Consider the following 8,586-nt stretch of genomic DNA (forward strand, 5'->3'; position numbering starts at 1 on the left):
GACACGCCCAGGGTCACACAGTGGGTTTCATGGCCAAGCTAAGAGTCAAACCCAGGTCTCCAGAATCACAGTCCAGCACTCAAACCACTATGCCACACTGGCTTTCTAAACAACTAGCAAAATTAAAAATTTATTTTAAATTACACTATCATATGTATAGCTTAAATGTATTTACATATACATAATTTCATGTGGTTGAAGTGAAAATTTGGTAAAATGTGACATTTTAAAAGATTTTTTTTTAATTTTAATTTTTTTAACAAAAACAACAACGGGGGCCTTTCCTTTCTCCTCCCACTAAGCCTCACGCCACTCACACCATCTCTTCAGCATTTTAAAGATACATAGGCGAATACCACAGCTTGTTTGTGCCCAAAGGCAGATGTTTGAGGAGACGTGGTGTCACCTCTTAGGGTGTCACCTGGTACAGTTTGAACCCCCCCCCCACACCCCTACTGATGGTAACACCAACCCTGGTGATGGCACTGAGCAAGTCACATTTTAAAAAGGTTCCCAAGTTCCCTGCATTAACATTATTTAAAAATCTGTGAAAAGTAGAAGTGGATTTCTGGCCACAGCTGCTTTTGTTTTTTTTATTTTTGGCAATCCATGCAGCACTTTCAGGGTCTCAGGGGTAGAAAACTGGCTCCCGGAATGAGTACAGCTGCTCCTCCCTGTTATAAAAGGCAGTGAATTGGGATTATTTAGGCCACTGCTTTTAAAACTATCTAATGTTCTTTTCCTCCCAGTATTCCAGGGATGGGTACTATATTTATCCTCAATTACTACTATTTCTTTCTTGAAAAGTTTTCATGGGATTGGCAGCTGATGGCTTTGACCACTGCTTTGAGTGGCACTGATTTAGACCAGTTTGGCCTCATTGCGAGCATTATGAGGTTGGGTGTAGAAGCATGGACTTGAATGAATCACTGCTCTAAACCCCACTACATAAATGTACATGATTTCTTGAGAATTTCCCCCTTTTTCTTGTAGAAAGCACATGGTGGGGAGGGAGCACCTCTGAGGATAATTCTGTAAATAAGAATAGTGGATGAAAGGTTAATTGATGGTGGTTGAGTTTTTCCCCCAAAAAATAAAGACCAGAAGTACTCCTCCTTTAGGGCAGTACAGCTTCTCCTTTTGTAGAACTGCCAGACTGGATCAGGGACAAGAGTACTGTAGCTTTGTTAATGAACAACTGTTTGAGACGCATGAGGTATTTAATGCTCTGTGAAGTCGAATGAAGGTACTTCTGCTTCCTCACTGTCCAATCCCCAACTTTCAACTGCAGCTGGCCCCTCTCAGTGTGGTGGGAATGGGTGCAGAGAAGCACCTGGATCTGTTTCTGGTGCCTCCTCACTTGCTCCCTCTGCTCTCCAAGATGGGAGGAGGTGGCTATAGCTGAAAATTGAGATCTGGAATATGAGAGAGGGTATGTACTTTTGTTCGAGTTGACAGGGTATTACTGTACCTAGTCCTGCTCAAGGATCTGTGGAATATTAAAATTACAGTAGTTTTGTCGGGGATCCAATCTGATAGATCCAACCTATTTTATGTGGGGGTTGTGAAGAAACCTTATGAGTTGTCTCTTTCTCACTGAGGCAGGTGAGTACGTATAGTGACACATCCTAAATTTGGTAACCCCTACATGATTTCTCACCTCCAGTGTGAGAACAGGAAGAACACTTTCTTTCCATTGAGTTTTTCTGGAAATGTCTCTATGAAAAAATTAATGGGGTTTCCCCTCTTTATGAAATATATGTACAGAGAGAGAGAGAGTAAGAGAGAGCGCAGAAGAACTGTGAGCCTGAGAACAAGACAAGTGAAGAATGAATTAATTCTTTTTCTGTCTCAAATGTTTAACTTACAAGTTCCATGACAATTGTAATTTAATGTACTGTAACAGTAACTTTTTGCTTTATAATTAGGCATCTACTTCTATAATAGGGCTTTGTGCCTTCACTAAATTGTGGAAGAAGATCATCACATGGTTCAAGTGATGGCTTGTTCTGTGCTGTATGCTGTGTACTTTGCATCATAGGCCAGCAGTCTGGAATATTCAGAAATTTTGGTTAAAAAGGCAGCTAGAAGTAAATAGTCATTTTTGCAGAGTAAATTTACTTCTTTATAAACTACAACTATAATGGTAACTAACTCCTACCTTGGATCTATAACTTAACAGGTTATTTTTTAAAATAACTTGCCACACTCTGCCTCAACCTCTTCTTGTATTCTGGAGATTTCTATTTCACAATATGAACATGTCACAATATACAAGTACTGCCATGATTGAATTGAACTGTGGTCCAACCTAAAGCCAAACCAGCCTTTTGTAGATAGTCATACAGCAGCTTCATACTGTATTTAGTTTGCCATGATAACTGTGTAGAACTTGAGTGGGTAACAGAGGACACCTAGTGGTGCATTGTTTCTATGACATAAAGATCCAGACTGTGGCTCTTCCGCTTAGTAACGAAGATGAGAACCGCCCCCTATAGTCAGTTATGACTAGACATTCATGTCAAGGGACTACCTTTATCTTTTAATATACAGTACTGCATTCTTCTTGAGTACAATACATCTTGATACCTGTATACCTGATACCCCCCTCCCTGCCCCCCCCCCCCACAACATCTTACTGGGCAGCAGTTGCTGTGATCAATTGGGGTCTATTCCCTTGTTGCTCAGGAAGCAGTTGGCTAGAGTGACGTCTGGTGAAATAGGCAAAAACAGAATCCCTGTTGCAATTCCCCTATGCTAGAAAATAAGAGGTACACTCCAGTGTTCTTGTGGGGAAAAATGTATGCTAAGCCATGTTGCTGTGGAAAAGGCTTTTTTTTATTTGTTCAGTGGATGTATTTTGGGTATAAACCCTTCTTCATGATCTAATTCTTTTGTTTCTCTCTTTCTGGAATTGTAGCCAGAATTTCAAGATCATTTAACACTTGAAATTCTGGCTACAATACCAGAAACAGAGAAACAGAAGAATTAGCTCATGAAGAAGGGTTTACACTCAAAACACATTAGCTGAACAAATAAAAAAGCCTTTTCCACAACAGCATGACTCAACATACATTTTTCCCCATAAGAACACTGGAGTATACCTCTTATTTTCTAGCATTCTATGGGGTAAGATGGTACATAGAAAAATGAATGCTGTAGGCCTATTACAGACTGCCAAAATAAAGCTGCTTTGGGTCTCTTTGGAGGTATGCTGTTTAAATGATGCATGCATCTTAAGAATCCGGAAGCTACACCAAAGCTGCACTCCGGTGCTTAGGAATGGAGTGTGGCTTTGGCGTGACCTCCGGACTCTTAGGACCCATGCATCATTTAAATAGCATACCTCCAAAGAGACCCGAAGCAGCTTTATTTTGGCAGTCTGTAACAGGCCATAGTATTGTTTACTTTAATTTTATCTCCCCACCTCAAAAAAGCTCACAGAATAATTTATAAATCTCAGAAATATTGAGATCAATTATTTTGATAACCCAGCTGAATCTGAATATATTGTAATGTGATGCTTCTCATACTTATTCATAGAGATGCCTAGTGATGAGATGTAAAATTGGGTGTGTTTAGAAAGCACACCTATTACCTCAGATTAAGTGAATCACAGCTTTGGTCACATGCACTACAATGTCTGTGAAATATGGGCGGGGTACAGACAGGCAGGGGAAGACGTCTTGGAGGTGTATTCTGCTGAATACGGAGCCTCCAGACTGCCCGCCCCGGGGGCGTGGCTCAGGAGATGGGGCTTCCACATGGGGGGCAGTGAAGACGCCTCACCTGGGGCCATTTCTGACCAGCAGTTTCCATACCGCCGCCTCGGAGGATGCTGCAAAGAGAGAGGCAGCTTCCGCACGGGCGGCCAAAAACGGGGCTTTTTTTTTTTTCTTTTGCCGGCTGCACCGGCGGCAGAAAGCTTATGTGCACATTTAAAGCGCCCAAGCCCCTTTAAAACTTTTCCCCTCGCCCTGCCCAAGAACAATAGTGGTCTCCTGCCAGCTGGTGATCAGCTGGTGTTGGCATCCTTGTCCGCTTGCAGGTTGGTAGTGTCACCAGCATCATGGATGCCTCCTCTCCTTTGGTCCCCACGCTCTTGCTGAATCTGCAATGCACAGCCACAGCTGTCGCCGCTGCCACCGCTGTCCCCCTGCCATCCCCCATCACCTCCCTTGTACATATGTAAATATTTAAAGTTTTAGGGGTTTTTTATTGTTAGGTGAAAATGGCACAGGAATGTGTGTAGGGGTTCACTTTAAATTCCAAACTTTCCCCAATTCTAGCAGCGCATGCATACATGTTGCTCTAGGGTTAGGGTTACGAGCATTAAAATAGAGTGCAGCTGTGCTGCAGCTTCCACATCTGCATGGCATCTGACGCTCTAATTAGAGCCTCGGTGCAAACTGCACATGCTCCAGGACCCCGACTCATTATGCGACGCAGCAGACACGGAGCTTTTAAATGGGCAACTTAAATTAGCGGCGTAACAATTCTGGCATACCGGTGCAGCAGCTTATAGATGGAGCTGCGCAGTTGCGCAGTATGTAGAAAAGAAGCGGAGAAAAGCAGCACCTTTTTAATGCCGCTTCTTCCCGCTTGGGGCGTGCGGGCGGCGTGTTCATGGCGGCATTCAGGTAAGGGCCGTCTGAAGGCTATACCTTCATGACGTCATGAACACACCCCTTTTGGCCCGTCTGTATCCCGCCATGGAAAACTGCATGTGTAGGACACATTGTTCAATCTAATATGTATGTGCTGTTAGTATACCCTATACTCCTTGCTGTATGTGTGGTTTAATATTTTCATATTTTGATATAATACTAGGAAGTTTCAAAGGCATATTGGTTGAAAATATGGGTTGTTGATCATCCTCTCCCCCAGGTTTTCCACATTTCCTCTTGCACTGGAGACAAAGGTAGTCCCATTGCATCTAAGGTGAGTAAGACCGTATCTCCTACCTACCTTCTGCCATGTTCCCAGCCTTCCCTATCCATGTCTCCTGGGGTTGTGCAAATCCAATCACTGTTTTGTTAATCCAGAGACAAGACCATCTCCTGTTAATGCTCTTTTGGCAATTCCATGGGAAAGCAATCAAACTCTTTATGCTTCATGTGGGAATGTTAACTAACACTTGAGGGTACCAAAAAGAGAATAAATATCCAACCCACACATGGTCACTCTGTGGATACAGCTGCCACCTTTCAGACTTCTGTTCAACCATCCAGAGCTGCTTCTTCCTCAGGCATCATTTGAGCCACACTCCACTTTCCCATGGATTCACCTTCAGGACTGGTATAATATCAACTTGTCTAAACCCAAAGCCTCCACTATCCAATTTTCCAAATCGCTACTTTGGTTAGCCTTGTATGGTATTTCAGACTGAATTGGAACTGTATGTTTGTGTGGTCTCTAGCATATTTATAAATAAAACCTTTTTTATTCACTAAAGTTGGAGTCTTCCTGCAGTTATTACAAGTATACATAGGTGAAATGATTCCCCCCAGTTATCCACCTCTTGCAGGCCTCTTTTGAACTAAACAATTCCCACAACATTTCAGAAGAAACTGACACAGTTGGGGGGACTCCAACCCCCTTCCCCCACCTTTTTGGGTAACAGTGCATTTGACAGAGAAGGAGTGTGAATGCTTGAGAGTGTATGAGAGATGGAAAATTCACAGACAAAAATGAGAGAGAGAGAGAGAGAATACTATATATACTATAAAACATATAGTATAGTATATATGCATACTGTATTTTGTGTGTGTGTGTGGCCAGGTGAAACATCAGACAGAGGTTCTGTACTGTACCATTAATAATTGTGTAGAAGAGAGAATATTAGCAGCTTTGATAGCTGCTGCAGTCAAAATATATCTAAAGGGTTGCATGATTCCCATTCCTAGTGTAGCAGATACATAAATTGTTTACTCAGGCTATATCTGCACTTCACAGTTTTATATCAGTTTTATGCCACTTAAATTGTCATGACCTCATCCTAAGGAAAATTGGGAGTTCTAGTCTGGGGACTTTGAATTCTCTGCCGGAGAGTTCTAGTCCACTCTTTTCTGAACTATACTTCCCAAAGCAGCCAGGGAAGTGAGGAACTGAAGATTGAATTGATTTAATTCTGTGGCGCATGCAGACATTTCAGTTGCCTAAATTGTAATTCAGTGGAGTGGAGCTTTCTCTAGCAAAGAATTCTAAATAGTTTCATAAACTATGAATCCCAGGATTCCTTAGGATGGAGTCATGACAATTACAGTGGTATGAAACTAATAGAAATGTGTAGTGCAGCTACATCCACAATGTAACTGCTAATAGCTAGTGCTGGAGAAGAGTTCTACAGATACCATGGACTGCTAGAATAAATGGGTGCTAGAGCAAATCAAGCCTGAACTCTCCCTGCAAGATGAATAAATTGAGACTGTTGTACTTTGACCATAGAATAAGAAGACATGACCCATTAGAAAAGATGATAATGCTTTAAGGGTAGTAGGAAAAGAGGAAGATCATATAACAGACAGATAGACTCAATCAAGGAAAGTACAGCCCTGAGTCTGTAAGACCTGAGCAGGGCTGCTGATGACACATAGGAGATTAGCACACCGGCTTTTATTCACCTGTGTTTCCGTGAGAAGCAAAGACATAGGGATGGGTTCTATTGCACAGCTGCGTCCGAAGGGAGTACTCCTGCTGTACCTGATCTGGGCTTCTCCTGGACCTTTTAAAGAATGGAAGACCAGGGTTAGGGTTAGGGTTAGGCTTAGGGTTAGGGTTAGGGTGAAGTGGGAACCCTCAGAAGTCTTTTATTCCCGTGTTTACGTGAGAAGTAAAGACATAGGGATGGGTTCTATTGCACAGCTGCGTCCGAAGGGAGTACTCCTGCTGTACCTGATCTGGGCTTCTCCTGGACCTTATGGGAGTTTCCAGAAGAAGCCCAGGTTGGGTACAAGATGAGTACTTCCCAGGCATGGAGCAGCTGTGTGACAGAATCCATCCCTGTGCCTTGACATCCTGAGCCTTTACATCACCTCCATTTCCTATGAATCAAGAAGTGGGAACCCTCAGAAGTCTTTTATTCACCTGTCTCTTCTTGACTGCATTTATGTTTTCTATTCTAGTGGGAGGTTGTGGGTTTCATGTACTATTGCACTGTATTGTCATTTTAACAATGTATTTATTGTTTCTGGAATGTTTGTATTTATGATGTAATAAAACAAAAACAAACAAGACACACTGCAGAAACAACCCAGTTTGAGACCGCTTCAACTGCCCTGGCTCAGTGCCAGGGAATCCTGGGAAGTGTAGTCTATCGTGGCCCCTGAGAGCTCTCTGATAGGGAACTACACTTCCCAGAATCCCCCAGCAGCACCGAGCCAAGGCAGTGAAAGCGGTCTCAAACCGGATCATTTTTGCAGTGTGCCTGGACCCTCCTGAGTCCCTCTGGCCTTAAAGCAGCCCCAGCTGCCTCCCTGCCTCCCCAGCACCGACCCCCAAGTCGTTCTCGGCCTCCTCCTCGATCTCCTCGGAGCCCAGGTCCGACATGGCTCCACTAGGCCCTGCCCGTCGCCATGGAAACGGCGTCCATCTCCTGCTGCATTGTTATCTCAGGGGCGGTCGCTATGGCAACCGCGCTTGGAAACCCTCGCGTCGCCATTGGTCCCTCCCCGCCTTCGGCAGCGGTCCCCGAAACTGTGCCCTGCTTTGAGGGAACTCTGGACTCCAGCCCCCAGGAGCCCAGGCTATTGGCCGACGTGGCTGAGGCTTCTGGGAGATGTAGTCCAGGTCCTTATCAAAGGGCCTGGCAGCTGGGGATGCTCAGGGCAGCAGGGGGCTCCCTCTTCTCTCTCCTGGCAAGGAGCCTTTCGGTGCTAGGCTGCCTTTAACGGCTAGGCAGGGTATCTATGCCAGGATATCTAGTCTAGCAACATGTATTACTAGTCTTACTGTTATTATTATTATTATTATTTTAGGGTAATATATATATATACACACACACACAAAAGAATAGATAGATAGATAGATAGATAGATAGATAGATAGACTGCCCAGCAGCCTAGGAATATTTATTATTATTATTATTATTATTATTATTTTAGGGTTTTATATATATATATATATATATACACACACACACAAGGATGGATAGATAGATAGATAGATAGATAGATAGGCTGCCCAGCAGCCTAGGAATATTTATTATTATTATTATTATTATAGGGTAATATATATATACAAGAATATTAATATATATATATATATATATAGAGAGAGAGAGACAATGCCCAACAGCCTTGGAATATTTATTATTATTATTATTATTATTATTATTAGCAGTCAAGGAATATCTATGCAGGTATAAAGTGAAACTTTAAAAAATCTAAGCTGCCCATCAGTCTAGAAATATTATTATTATTATTATTATTATTTTAGGGTAATATATATACAGGAATACACACACACACACACACATAGACAGACTGCCCAGCAGTCTAGGAATATTTATTACTATTTTTATTAGCAGTCAAGGGATATCTATGCAGTTATAAAAAGGAATATTTAAAAAATCTAAGCTGCCCAGTG

The 8,586-nt window shown here is 42.6% G+C and overlaps 1 long non-coding RNA gene across 1 annotated transcript; it reads right to left on the reverse strand.

Annotated features, from left to right (window-relative positions):
* Positions 1 to 1,888: 1,888 nt before the first annotated feature.
* Positions 1,889 to 7,718, reverse strand: LOC149319563 (uncharacterized). Its single transcript, XR_016279879.1, has 3 exons — positions 7,495 to 7,718; positions 6,624 to 6,916; positions 1,889 to 2,050 (listed from the first exon to the last, which is right to left on the reverse strand). It is a non-coding gene; the product is annotated as an uncharacterized LOC149319563 (long non-coding RNA).
* Positions 7,719 to 8,586: the final 868 nt, after the last annotated feature.

Source organism: Sceloporus occidentalis, unplaced genomic scaffold (genome assembly GCF_023333645.1).
Source record: "Sceloporus occidentalis isolate IW3139 unplaced genomic scaffold, rSceOcc1.0.p SCAF_2, whole genome shotgun sequence".
In the NCBI taxonomy this organism is placed as follows: Eukaryota; Metazoa; Chordata; class Lepidosauria; order Squamata; family Phrynosomatidae; genus Sceloporus; species Sceloporus occidentalis.